Genomic DNA, 14581 nt, shown 5'->3' on the forward strand with positions numbered 1-14581 from the left:
AGTAGCGATCTTCTGGGGGTCTTTATTAAAACGTTTAATGGACTTGTGGCGGCGGAATGGGATGTTTCGTAGCTCAGTTGTCGCTGTGGAAGCGTAGCAGTCAGTCTCCACCCTGGCAAGCTAGGGGAGGCCAGCAGCTTCTGCTCATGGCCGATGTTGTTGTCGCGCGTATGGCCTCATAAAAATGCGATTTTGCGACTTTGAGGTATAAAATGAAATGTACTGAATGTCTCCTTTTTTTGCATCGTATCAGCATAAAGTACCAACGCCGGTTTAATCGCTTATATTTGGTGACGTCACCGCCTGGGATTGGTTATCCTGACCGGCGGCGATGTTCACATTAGTTAGCATCCATTCAAAGCTAACGAGCCCTACGAACTGTTGACTGTATTGTCAAGTCTCAACCAGACTAGTTGTAAAAGCTTTGGACACTTATTTGCTTTATCTGTCTGAAATGACACACACACACACACACACAAACATTCACCATGAAGGGTTCAAAGGTTATTCACACTGGGAACAGAATATCATGTCAGGGTCTGGTGGGCTCCCAAGACTGCAAATGTTGCCATTTGCACTGCAGAAGTCATCCAAGGTAGCACTAACAACAGCTCCCTGGTGCATGAGAGTTTCACCAAACCAGTATGATACTTGTAGGACGGCACTTGGCCCAGACTTTATACTGCCAGACAGCCGTTTGTTTCCTAAAGCATTCATGATTTGCATTATTCGCAGTGTGGTGGAAACAAAATGTGTGCCCCATTTGGTTACAGTGTAGTTAATGGCTTGTTAGTGTTGTGGTTGCGCCGCTGTAGTGAAATGCCTTTCAGCTTTTATCTACTTATTCTTTTGCAGGATATGGATTTGAAGGGCTTTAACTCTACATAGAAGATGCTGAGAGTACCTGTACATCTGTAATATTTATTGTAGAGTTTTTGTTACTTTGGGCATGTGGCTTTGCATCATGTGCTGAAATATTTGTGTAACTTGATAGTGTTGTCAAATTTGTTTTGTTATCTGATGCCTTTTGTTTGGATTCCTAACCCTAGTTGGGGCAATAACAAACGCATATACAGGTAACCGAAATAGTAGTTCTACACATGCGCGATATGTAACAGGATTGTGCAAAACATTTTGTCAGCAGACTTAAATGCCCCAAGGCGCAACATTTGGGCTGCTACTGTACAGCTCAGTCATAAAAAGCGCAGACACGGATTAGATTTCCAGTATGTTAGTCATTTCACGGCTCCTGTTTAAAAGCACATGAATGCTTTGTCATCTTTTTTCCTCTCAACGTCATTGAGTTAGAGAAGCTAGACATCTCCAAGTAAAAGAAAACACGTTTTTCACAAGTCTGTGTTGCCTTCTTTGTTTGCCTGATTTTATTAGATTTTTTTGGGTGACATCATTGATTATGATGAAATAAAAATTAACAGCAGTCACATTCATTTTAGGCTTGACCAATGATCCTGTAAGACTAGAATATTACTGTGTGTGTTCTTGCTAGTGTCTCTCATGTGCTTGGCTGTCTGTCACCGCTTAAGCTCTGTCGCATGAGGGCTGTGCGTGACTTCCTCCCACCCATCCAAGCAAATAGCAACCCACCCGTGTCCTTGGGCAGAAAATTCCCCACACAAAGGACAAGACAGCGGGTGGCAGCAGTGTATATTTCCTCAGGTTGTGTTACAACCGGAGGATGCACCTTCAAACGTAGAGTTGAGCGCACTCCGATGGCGGGCCAGAGGCTAAAGTGTAACCTGATCCAGCCCCACAGACAGAAGGAAATTTGGGATGGAAAGTATCATCAGCTGCAGCGAGACTCAGCTCCTCGTTGTGGACGTGTTTTAGCAAAAGGAGAACTAATATGTGTGTGTTGACTACTTGGATAGGTGTGTCCGTTCTCTTGACACATGCACATGGTCACCGCCCTGTATAGGCCCTTGTTCTGTTAACATTTTGCTGACCTTTGACAGCATCTGTCCATAGCATTTGGAAACAAAGGCAATGGTTAGTTTGCTTGACTGTAGCCTAAAATCTCTCCTGCTTTAGAAATGGTTGCTCTTCCTGTTGGCCTTTTCATGCACAGGATGAATATCTGCACATGCAATGGCACGAAATCAGTTGATTCCAGCTTTGCGGCGACTCATTTTGTTTCTGTTGAGAATGTTGAAGATGATGGTAATGCAGTACTTGCATAAACCTTGACAAATAATGATTAATTAACCTGTTTGGCTACACCAGTTTACTGGGGTACGCATGACAATTGGGCCATTTTCAGCATTTCTCTTCATATTCACACTATTTATGCTACTGTTTTGGTTTTAGTGGAGTGGTGTAACATCTAAAATTCATTTTAAAAACACACACACAGTTTTACACTTACTGTGCGTCATTACGCACAGTTACAATGTTAGTGTTTATGGCATTCACATGTGTAAACATTACAAAAGAAACTACAATAAAACAGTGGTGGGCGGTGCATTTGCTACCTGGGCCTTGAGGAGAGACTTATCTGGCATAATCCACTTCCTAATAGCATCAGTATCAATAGTATCAGGATGCAATACAAACCATTATTATTATTATTATACAAAAACACAATTTTGTCCCATGCAAGTACATCATCTGGAGCAGTTCAGAATAAATATTTATCCAATAACAAGAGAAAAACATAACTACGTTTTTAAAAAATACTTAATGATCACGTCAGATGCTGATTATTAAATATACTATTAACGTGAGCATCTGCGTAGTGTTTTGCTAGTCAAATTTAACCTGCTTTGAACAACATCATAGGATAGAAAAATTCTGATGACATTGTGGTCGAGCAAGCTGGCCTGCCGAGGCAAATTTGAAATTTCCCTGGTTAGAGAAACAGTCACATTGGTAATGCGCTATAGTTTTAAGATCCAGCAGCATTACTGATTCTGAAGGCCCTGCACAGATTAGATTGACATGGCAGCACATCGATTCAAACGGTTAGCTCATCAACAAGCTCTGCAGAAACCTGATCCTGACTATTTGAATCAGGTGTGTTGGAGGAGGGAAACATCTAGAACATACAGAATAGGGATCCTCAAGAACCGGAGTGACTCATCCCTGACATACGTAGAGGCTTAAATCTGAGTGGACAAAAAAAAAAAGAACATCTGACTTTGCACATGAAATATCTTGCGTTTGTATTCAATTCAATAAGATGTAGGTTGAAAAGCATGTGCAAAATCATTGTAATGTTTTTTTATTTTTACATTTCACACAGTGTCCCAACTTCATTGGGATCGGGGTTTGTAGGTCAGTGCTTCATTAGTGTTTAGGCAGGCCAGCAGCGAAGCCCTCGCCGGCCCTGACTGCTTACCACAACAAGGGAACAAGTTGAAACTCACCATAACTATCGTGGTTTAATTCGCTATGGCCCCTGTCAATTACCAAACACGGACTTAATTTTTAGGTCTTAAATCACTCTATAGACAATTATTCATTCGTTCAGCTAGTCTCGTCTCCTGTCAGCTGTGTTTCATTATGTACACTGTCACACCAGGGCTGTGAATAACTGAAAGGGATCATTTTTTAAAAATATGTTTATAGGCATTCCCATACAATTATCACACCTTAAAAAAAAAAACTCTTAACTTGAGTGTTTTTATTGGATTTTGTATTTGTTCATCTCCCACTGCAATAGAGTTACCAGATCTGCTAACAGTTAGCCTAGCGTCAGTTCATTTAGGATGATACAAATTGGAACATGTGACCCCCGTATAACTTTCCCTAGAATATTAGTTCTTAAACTCAACCTCACAAATCCTCTTCTGAACAAATGGACAAAAATATCAAATTTAACAAAAAATCAGAATTGGTTATCACGTCCTGCAGTGTGAATATAGCCATAGATACTGCAAAATCTTGCTGCAGTAGCGGAATAATGGCAAATGAGCTACTCCTGTCACCAGCTATACCGATGATGGGAGGAGACACAAGGAGGGCACACTAGCCGCATCTCCACTCATTCATGTTCATTGGTAGCAGGCAGGCACACTTGGACGGAGGGTTGGCATTGGCCTACAATTGCCTCCAGCCCCTTTACCAGGAAAAATGTATCCTGTCTACACGCAAACAATGGGGGGAAAAAATGTTGTTAGCCAGGGAATTCCTCAAAAGTTGTTTCAGGGACCCAACTCTCAGCAATACAGTCAGTATGACAGCCTCCATGCCGCTACTACTAGACTTTTTTCTTCGACAATACTTATAGTGCATTGTTAATTGTCCCCTGTGTGAGCGTCATCTTTCACCACTTCATTTAAGCATCTTATGACTTATTTAGCTTTCTCAATGTGACAATAGCAGGTGGCTTTTTTCTTATTGCGGGGCTGTTGCTCTTTCGAATATCCTCTTTTGCCCTTTACAATAACATCTAAGGTCAGTCAGTCATTCAACCCAATGATGCGTGTGACAGGAAGCACTGCTCTGGTCCTTGTACTGTCACACAGCTGAGAGATGTTTGCGACTGTCATAAAGTCAAGAAACCAAAGGGATCTTGAAGACCATCAACCACATCAGATTTCAACGTGGCTGAGAGAAAGTGATTCATTTGGGTCGTTTCTCAATTTCCCCCCACATGATCGTGCCATAGCTGTCCCATCAAACAGAATGTGCTTGTGTGAGCCTAGTGGTTCTATGATGTGGAGAGCGTCTGGAGTGCGTGTGGCTTATTGGGCTCCGCTTCCTTAAGAGGAGAGCAGCAAAGGCATGGTGCAAATAACCGTCGGGTGATGTATCACATAAGTAGATATGGGGGGAGGATTTATTTCTTCATCATCCGATTGCCTTAATTAAATTGCCTGTGCTGTGCAGTTGCTGTACGTCTGAGGAATAAACATCGCTGGTGTGGTCAGAGTTTATCTACTTCTCATTTATGTGGTTGGTTGTGTTGGTCAGCAGTGCTTGCTTAGTGACTTTCCCTTGTAGATGAAGATAGTACAGCATATCAAGCTATCTACCGGTACCTATATCTAGATTTTGTTGGATTTTGGAGCATCATTTACAAAATTGTTGTTTGTTCACTTTCAAATAATTTGCAATTCATTTGATGTAAACATGAAAATAAAAAAACTACCAGCATAAGAAGTGTAATGCCAAAAATCAAGAATCTGTGTTTGGGCATGTGCTTTCAATGGTTTAAAGCACCCTTTCATAGAAAATAGAATAGATTTTCTGCATCAAAATTCCTGACTTCTAAATCTGATACGTGTTCATAAAATATGCACTAAAGCCTATTTTCCCTCAGATCTCTTGCTGCAATCAACCTAGCTAATGTTTGAGAGCGAGCGTTGTTATGCTGACGGGTGCCAAGTTTGCAGGGAAACATGTAGGATGCGCATGGCAGTCTGCCCTCAATGCATCTGGAAGCTAGAGGGTGAAAAGTGTAAATGGATTTAGGATACTTAGGTCACTTGTGGTTTTGCCTGCCAGCTTTTAGAAGTCATTTGTACAATTGACTTTATGGAGGCAAGCAGGCCCTTTTTTTTACATCAGGACTCTGCCTGTAATAAGAGACCTAAAATCTGAAGAACAAGCAGCTGCAGTAGACTGACACATTTTGGTGCAAAAGAAAAGTTCCTTGACAGTCAGTCAAACCTGTAGGCGTAATCCGAGCAAATATCAGTGTGTGGATGTCATTGACTAACACTGGCAACGAGCCTCTGACTCTTAAACTGAGTCGCCTACTTGCTAATCTCTTTCTGCTCTGGTGATCTTCTCTCTCTCTCATGATTCCTGGATCACACAGGAAAATGAACCAGTACTCACTGTGACAGACTTCAAATGATTTGCTTGAGGTACTGCAATTTAACCCATCACTCCTTTATGGTGATTATGCAAAGAATATTCAAGTTAATGTGAGATTGATGTTTCAGCAAGTCAAAATGCAGGCCAAAGCAAGAGGCATTTTATCACATAACTTTGTATGTGCGTGTTGTCCATAAACCTCATTGGCAGAGAGCCAGCCAATGGGACGCTCCATCAGACCCCACGGGCCACCGTGGGAACATTCCTGACGCAGCATTATTCCATAATTCTCACCATGTGTGTTCTCTCCCTCGCAGAGTAGTCTCTGCACGAAGTGTGGAGAATCCCGCTGAGGAAGGGAGATCAGCCCCTTGTAATTGTAGCCAGACGTGACCTCCTTTACAATTCAAACTAGCCTTATGATGTGCGCTACGGGCAGTTGTCTCAGTGTTGTTTGAATGAAGAATTGGCATACAAGTCCAACTGTATGGTTGAACAGGTGTAATATGATATTATTTGTTCTCCACAACTGCAGTCAAACCAGTTTTTTATGGGTCAATGTTTGGCAGGCAGTTGGCCAAGAAAGAGCCTAGACTTGTTTGTCTTATCATCTGTACTAAATGCAATGCGCTGATCAATACTAATGCACCTTCTCAACCCAGTTCAGAACCATTCACCAGCCTACTGAAGGGAATGGTCATGGTCAGGGAAACCGCAGTATTGGTTTATGCTGAGTGCCGACACTCATTCCTCCTCACAGGAAGTCCTTTTCAGTGTTACTCCAGTGGATTCGGGACGGTGCGGTCATTCACGGTGCTTTCCGACAACAATCCCGTCTTTTTCTCTTCCTATGACATCATCGCCTTTGCTGGGCCGCCGTCCTTCCCTCTTTTCGACTTCCTGCCCCAACAGGAAATGAGCTACCTGTGAGGAGTGCGGCTAATGGTTGTGCAGCCTGGGTGAACAAGGACGCACCTGTACTCAGGACTACAGTGTTTCCCCTTGTTCCGTTGTTGAAGTGGGGCCCTCACGGCTGTATGCAGGGCGCTTATCAGGGCGGCCGTATGTTGTTGTTTTTATTTACCCTCCTCACAAGGGGTCCTGCTGTAAAAAGTCTGGCCTGTGCACTTAATGTTGCTTCTGGTTCGAAAGTCCAGATGTTGTTTTTGTATGTGGGACTATAAATAGTATTCACTGACGTCACAGGATCGCGAGTCGGCCCCTCAAGGTGGGTCAACTTTCCAGCGGACTCAGCTGTGTTTCTATTGTGTTTACACCGAATGTTCTTTTGTTATTGATGAACGTCCACCCATCTTTAGCTTCCTCTAACAATACTTGTGTAAGCAAGACGTATGCGGAAGATTTAGCTCAACACTCCTTGCAGCGGTACAAGTTGAAATGTTTGATTAGTGAAGAATCTCAGCTTATTTTAAAACCAAGTTAGCTAATTTCCCAACCGCGCTAACTACTAGCTCTAGCATGTTACAACAACATTGTTGATTCGTCACTTGTTTTCGTACACTTTAACAACAATTTCAGGAAACTAAGAGACCTTAAGGAGGATATTTGGAGAGATCTCTCATCTTGACCACCAGATGTATTTTTAGCCAGAGCTAGCCACGGCTAGTGGCTCATATCACGATCTCATTATGGTAAAAGCGTTTTTACCATCTTACAATGACACTTACATGATTAAAATGGTTAGAACACACTTTGGTAGACTTTGTTGGTTGAAAATCCTTTCGATTTATCTTTGCAATTCCGGATACTTCTTTGTCCGTTCCCATTCGATATTCCATGGACCCATGAACGGCACACAATGTTGGGGCACATGATGTCACATGAATACCTGAATGTTGGTGCAAAGAATGCTTAAGAACACTAAAGACACTTCAAAGTGTGCATTTGTTTGAGTCTGTCAAAAAGATTTTTTTTCCCTGCGTCTCTGTTCCTTTTCTTGACCTGGTCTCTTTGTCTTCTGCCTGTGAGCAGCTGCCCGCTGACCCTGGCACTGTTGTGACTTCAGCAACTGTGTTCGCCTGCAGCTGCACTGGTCCATGTATCATTGCCACACCTGCTTGCTGCCCCCACGCTGATGGAGTGTTATTACACGTTGACCGGGCACAGTTTGCACCAGGCAGCTGGAAGGAGGTGGGGCGTGCGCTCGAGTATTGATGACGCGTGTGCTAACAAACACGCACGCAAACTCAGTGCCTGGTGTGTGTTTGGAAATAGGCAGTCAGTGTTTGTTCTGGTGCAAGGAGACAGGCTGCAGTGCACGCTGTGGTGTGAATAACAGTTGGTGCACAGAAAAACGAAGGAACAGCTGAGCCCAGCGCGAACTGCTTCCTGATACATCCCAGCAGCTGACTTCTCCCCCTTTGCTTTTCAATCACCTAAAATTGAGTTTGGAGCTGGATGAAAGGCCAATATTCGGAAACAAATATGTCTTTACAAATGAACATGATCAGGTTGTGTTCTGTGAGAGGCGATGCAGTGAACTGAAGGCTTCCAAGCTGAAATATAATGTAAAGCAATTCTTGCTTCTCTCAGCCTGCGTGTCAGTTCCTTCTGCAGTTAATCTGCTGCATTCTTGTGAGAGAAGGATCATCTTGCTCTCCTCCAGCTGCCAGCTTGCTCTGCTACTCTGTTGCAGCCCATCCTTAAGTTTGAGAATTTCTCTGACTGATGTCTTTGCTTGTCCTTTTGTTTCTTTTTCAGCGGATTGAAGGCCCTGTCAGAGTAGACTGGTGGTTTTTGACTGACCTGTAACCTTGGTTGAAAGCGGGCCAAGCCACTTCAGAGGTAAGATTTCCTGTACACTGGGATGACTAATGGCTGCTTGCTGGCGGCGATAAATTCTAAAGAGCAGATCTGTCACTTAGTTCTTTTAAAACTAATGGACAAGTTGCTATGATCAAAAACTGCCACAGAAGTTTCATTGAAGCTGGAATCTTTATATTATTGAATATTCCAGCATGGATGCATGTGCTTGTTTTCAGTTCTTGTAAGTAAGAGTCAAATGAAAGAGGAGGCAAGCCTCAGGAGATAATTCCCATTTTAAGTGAAACCATGTGAGCGGCAACCATGACCGACTTTGACGCAAGAGAAGGCATCACTGGCTGGCAAGCTTTTATCCTCTGCTGACTACAGTGAGAGTACATGATGATCGTGCGCTGTATCAAAGTGTGCACCTTGTTCATCTCTCGTATATCAAATTGAATTGAATTGTGTAATAGTGTAGCAGAAGCCCCTTTAACTCATTCACTGGGAGCCATTTTCACTGAAGCAACCCCCTTCACTCCCGGCTGTTTTACTAGATTTTGAGTGATTTTGCAAGGCCCACAAAATATTGTGTTATATTGCTATAAAAACATGGAACCTACCAAAAGAAAGATTAGAGTCTCTTCTTTCATCAGGAAAAAATGTACCAGTATATTAGTATCTGTTTCCGTTGCAGCAATTAGCATTAGAATATACCTTAGTTTCATCAATATTCACATTCCTGGTGAAAACACTGACAAAAAAAGCTGATCTCTTATACTCTGCTGCCGCTTGCTGGCTGTTTTTTGTAATAACTACCATTGCTTTAAGACCATGTCAGAAGCTGCACCAAAGCCTTCTTTATGCTCTTGCATAAAAAAACATGAAAAAATAAATATAAATATGTTTTTGGGAGTGTAGGACAAAGTATTAAAAAAAACATGTCTACACACGTTTTTGGGTTTGAATGAGTTAATCACCTAAAAAGTCTACTTACCACTAGTGTTGTTCCGATACCGTTTTTTGGCCCCCGATACTGATTCCGATACCGAGCTTTGCAGTATCGTCCGATGCCGATACCTACGTGTGTTTTTTTTCTCAACATGAAAAAGCTGTCCTGCCATTGGTTCAGAGCATTCAAGGGCCAATAGGATATCTTAGCTCGGCATGCAGTGAACATGTCACAAGATGCTGCATCCAAAGTCCTATATCAGTGTCAGAATTAATGGTATCGGCATGTTACTTGTTAGTACTCACCGATACCGGTACCACTGTTTTAATGCAGTATCGGGGGCCTCTGCCGATACCAGTATCGGTATCGGAACAACACTACTTACCACTTACTAGCTTTTTTGTGGGGATGTGATGTAGCCTTCAGATGATGACTAAAATCAATTCAGGACATGGTGCTGCTCGTGTGTTGTGTTAACAGTCCATGGATGTCTTCAGCAGCAATCAAGGCTGCTGGACATCTTGTGGTCTGTGTTTGTTATCATGGAACCCATGCTGCAATTTTTGAAGAAGATAGCACGAGCAGATTGTGACAGGAAAACCAGATAGCCCACGTTTACGTCTGTTTAATACGACAAGCAAACAGACACTGTTGTGTTGAATTCTGCCTTTCAGTGCCAGCCATTCACTGGCTCGCTGCAAATAAACAACGAAGGAAATGGGGCGATGGCGATTGTAGCACACCATCCGGAGTGCACATCTCTCTGCCTGTAGGTAGCATCCAGCAAACAGCAGGAGGAATGCTTTGATGCACGGGCTCTGCATCCGCTCGTAAGTTTTGCTGAGCACAAGGAGTATTGTGCTGCTTATGCAGCAAGTGTTATCATTATCAAACAAGTAGCAGACAGGCATGCAGCCCATTCTCGAGTTGGCAAAGCACTCAAACATTCTGAAACCTTATAGCTTCTGGTATTGGGCCATTTTTTACATTCAAGTGCAAATAATAGCACAGAATTAGCTTAGTGCTTTTCTAAATTTGGTTAGTATGGAGCGGAATCACTTCTTCAATATTGCATTTACAGTGATTGTACTTATTTGTTAAATTCACTTTGGGTTTATTTTACCAAAGTGGTGAGAATGCCACCATCATTGCCCCTGCCAGTGCCGTCTGAACCCGGTGTGCATGTGACACTACTAGCCTGAACTGCAAACAGAACACAGCTGCTATATGGACATGAGTAGAGCTGTCACTATCGATTTTTAAATTGATTATCCTATTAAATAATTGAGTAATTGGAAGGACAAATCACAGTCACATACTTTGAAAACCCCAATTCCCAACCACTACTGGTCCACAACCCAGATAAAAATGGGTGGTGGGATGCATGAGGGAGGGCAGTCTGTGTAAAAGTTGCCAAACATGTTCGCTGTGGTGACCCATGACAAGATGACATAGCGATCCACAAAAAATGCGGGGAAATAATCTGTTTCGTTAGTGCTGCTATGGTTGAATAGATATTACACAGTTGAATTTAATAACTGACCATCACCATAAAGACTTTTTACGGTATAAATGACGGTGGAGTCGGCCCAATTAGCAGATGCTAGATGCAGATGCAGAAGTTACTAACGTACCGTAATAACACTTTCAAGACTTGCATGAAACTGCTAACTTTGATGGCATTTTGACCACACCGAGGGAAAACAAATCCGGATTGTACAAACTTGTAAAGTATTTGCATGATCAGATTTGTAAGCACTCACCAGTGTAAGAGAGGGGGTAATTCCACGTAGCAGTGTCGCCGAGTTGGGAAAAAAAGCACTCCTGACACTTCATTGGAAATGGCAATATCATCCAACCTGTCCACCTCACACATGTTTCCTTTTCATCAAAGTGAGTGTCAGTTCTCTTGGACGGAAAGTTGACAGAAAAACACTAAGTTTATCCCTCGTCATTGTACAGGGAGTCATCAAATTACGGCGGAGTTTCGTTCCTACGCTGGCGATGTAACCCGAATTTCGACTTAAGTCGGATTCCCCCGTTAAAGTCTATATTTACATCAAAATACTTTGTACAGTAATTAAAAAAAACAACATATTTGCGTAAGACGCCGGAACCAATATTCCGTGTTTCTGCACGGACATTCATTGCTGACGGTCGACAGAGCTAATTCAAGCTTAAACACCGAAATGTGACGCGCCTGATGGTAAGCCGACCTGCTCGATGGACGTCCGTTGCTGGAGGTGACAACAACACAACTTTAAATAATTTTAAAATGGCGTGATTATTGTGGGAAAATTAGCGAAAAAGGAGGGGTTACTGACGAGGCACAGGTGCCGTAAAGTCAAAACTACATAGGTTGCGTGCGACGTAGCTCGAGGACTCTCTGTTGTCCATTAACGCAGCACTGCTACTTTTCTGCCAGAGGGGGCGTGTTCAGAGAAATAGTCATGTGACGTTCAGATCGCTATGGGCTGTAGTAACAACTGTCCAGCAATAGAGGATGCTAGTAAACTGTGAAAACGTCATGACTAACTTAGATACAGTAGAATGGACGTTAATGTACACAGGAATTGTCAGTGTGGGTGGCGTGCATGGTGGCAGGAAAGCCTCATTCGACAAATGCTGTCATCATAGTTTTGTGGTTGACTTATTCTCTACTTAAAAATATACATTAACAACATGCAAACCCAATTCCCAAAAAGTTGGGACACTATACAAATTGTGAAGTAAAACTGAATGCAATTATGTAGAAGTGTCAAATTTTTATATTTTATTTAGAATAGAACATAGAGAACAAGTTAACAGTTTAAACTGAGAAAATTTATTATTTTAAGGGAAAACTATGTTGATTTTAAATTCCATGGTGTCAACAAATCTCCCAAAAGTTGGGACAAGGCCATTTTCACCACAGTGAGGCATCACCTCTTCTTCTTACAACAGTCTGCAAACGTCTGGGGATCGAGGAGACAATTTTCTCAAGTTTAGAAATAGGAATGCTGTCCCATGCTTGTCGAACACGTGTCTCTCTAACTATCTTGGGTTTTCTTTCTTGCACCTTCCCCTTTATGATGTGCCAAATGTGCTCTATAAGTGAAAGAAGTGGACTGCAGGCTGGCCATTTCAATACCAGGATTCTTTTTCTACGCATCCATGGTGTTGTAATTGGTGCTACATGTGGTCTGGCATTATCGTGTTGAGAAATGCAAGATCTTTCCTGAAAGTGATGATGCCTGGATGGGAGCATATGTTGTTCTCGAATCGGAATATACCTTTCTGCATTGACGATGCCTTTCCAGATGTGGAAGCTGCCCATGACGAACGCATTCATGCAACCCTATACCATCACAGATGCAAACTTATAAACTGAGTGTTGATAACAACTTGGGTTGTCCTTGTCCTCTTTAGTCAGTATGATATAGCGCCCCAGTTTCCGTAAAGAAATTGGAACAACAAAACAGGTTTCCACTTTGCCACACTCCATTTTAAATAACCCCTGGCCAAGAGAAACGCCTGCGCTTCTTGGTCTGCTTTAGAAATGGCTTATTTTTTGTACTGTAGGGTTTCATCTGGCAAAGGCGGCTGGCGGTGGATTGTGTTCACCCACAATGTTTTCTGGAAGTATTGCTGAGCCCTTTCTGTGATTTCCCTTACAGTAAGCATCCCTGTTTGCGGTGCAGTGCCGTTTAAGGGCCCGAAGATCATGGGCATCCAGTATGATTTTTCGGCCTTGACCCTTACTTACAGAGATTGTTCCAGATTCTCTGAATCTTTGGATGACGTTATGCACTGTAGATGATGATAATTACTTCAACCTTTTTGCCATTTTTCGCTGGTAAACACTTCTCTACCCATCTTCGCTTCTGAGAGACACTGCCACTCCGAGAAGCTCTTTTTATACTCCAATCAAGTTGTCAATGGACCTTATTAGTAGTAACTGGTCTTCCAGTTGTTTTTTTATAGGGGCAATTGACTTTTCCAGCCTCTTATTGCTACCTGTCCCAACTTTTTTGCGATTTGTTGGCGCCATGAAATTTACAGTGAACATATTTTTCCCTTAAAATTATACTTTTTCTCAGTTTAAACTTTTGACCTGTCATCTATGTTCTATTCTGAACAACATATTGAAATTTGGCACTTCCACATAATTGCATTCAGTTTTTATTCACAATTTGTATATTCTCCCAACTTTTGGGAATTGGGTTTGTAATTAAATACTGTGCACTGTAAGTTTAAAAAGAATTAAACAGTGAGGCTGCATTAATTGAATGGCCATTGTGTTGTGCCTTTTGGTGTGTCTGCTGTGGTCATGTATGAGCAATATGAGACAATCAGATGGATACACTATTTATTGAGACATCTCAATGCAGCTCTTAAGTTCATCAGCACAACATTAATATTAGTTGTTCTCCGCTAAGGATAAAAAAAAAATACAGACTTACTGACTACTGTCAGATTTGTCTACATGTGTTGCTGCACCATTTGTATTCACTCTGTTGATTAAATGGTCCATCCAGCCTTTATCCAAACCGCTTACCCTCACAAAGGTTGGGATGGAGCCAGTCCCAGCAGCTTCTGGGCAGTGGGCGGGGTACACCAGGAACTCACAATCACACCGAGGGACAATTTATACTCTTCAATTAAACAATTTGGTTTATTTTTAGTCTGAGAGTTAATCTTAAACTAGGAGTGGAAAGAAAAATAATAAACCTTATTTCAGGACCAAACTGTTTTGAAGGGAGTTCAGTTGAGTTCACTTCCAGCATACAGCGTTTGTAACTCAAATCTGCTCTCACAGGTCAAAGCAAAAAAAAATAATAATTCGATTCAGTCACTCTTAACTCTTTCACTGCCAGACGTTTTCCGAAACGGGTTGTCCCCACTGCCAGCCGATTTAAGCATTTTGAGTGATCTTTCAAGGTCCACAGAAAATGTTGTGTTTGGACTATGGAAACACACATACTACCAAATGAAAGATTGGACTCTCATCTTTCATCAGAAAAAAAAAGTTTGTTTCTAGCTTATTCCGTTCTTCAGTAATCAACAATAGAAAATGGTAACTTTCACCGAAATTCTCTGTTTTGA

At 42.1% G+C, this 14581-nt stretch overlaps 1 protein-coding gene across 3 annotated transcripts in view; it reads left to right on the forward strand.

Annotated features, from left to right (window-relative positions):
* raph1b (Ras association (RalGDS/AF-6) and pleckstrin homology domains 1b) overlaps nucleotides 1–14581 on the forward strand; it is a 37912-nt gene that overhangs the window by 671 nt on the left and 22660 nt on the right. For 2 of the 3 annotated variants that reach the window (XM_077551730.1, XM_077551749.1), the window contains exon 2: nucleotides 8503–8586. The exons of the other annotated variant lie outside the window; for it this stretch is intronic. The gene's annotated coding sequence lies outside the window, so the exon portion shown is untranslated. The remainder of the gene's footprint in view (nucleotides 1–8502; nucleotides 8587–14581) is intronic. 3 annotated transcript variants of the gene reach the window in all.

The sequence above is a fragment of the Vanacampus margaritifer genome, chromosome 1 (assembly GCF_051991255.1).
Source record: "Vanacampus margaritifer isolate UIUO_Vmar chromosome 1, RoL_Vmar_1.0, whole genome shotgun sequence".
NCBI classification, from domain to species: Eukaryota; Metazoa; Chordata; class Actinopteri; order Syngnathiformes; family Syngnathidae; genus Vanacampus; species Vanacampus margaritifer.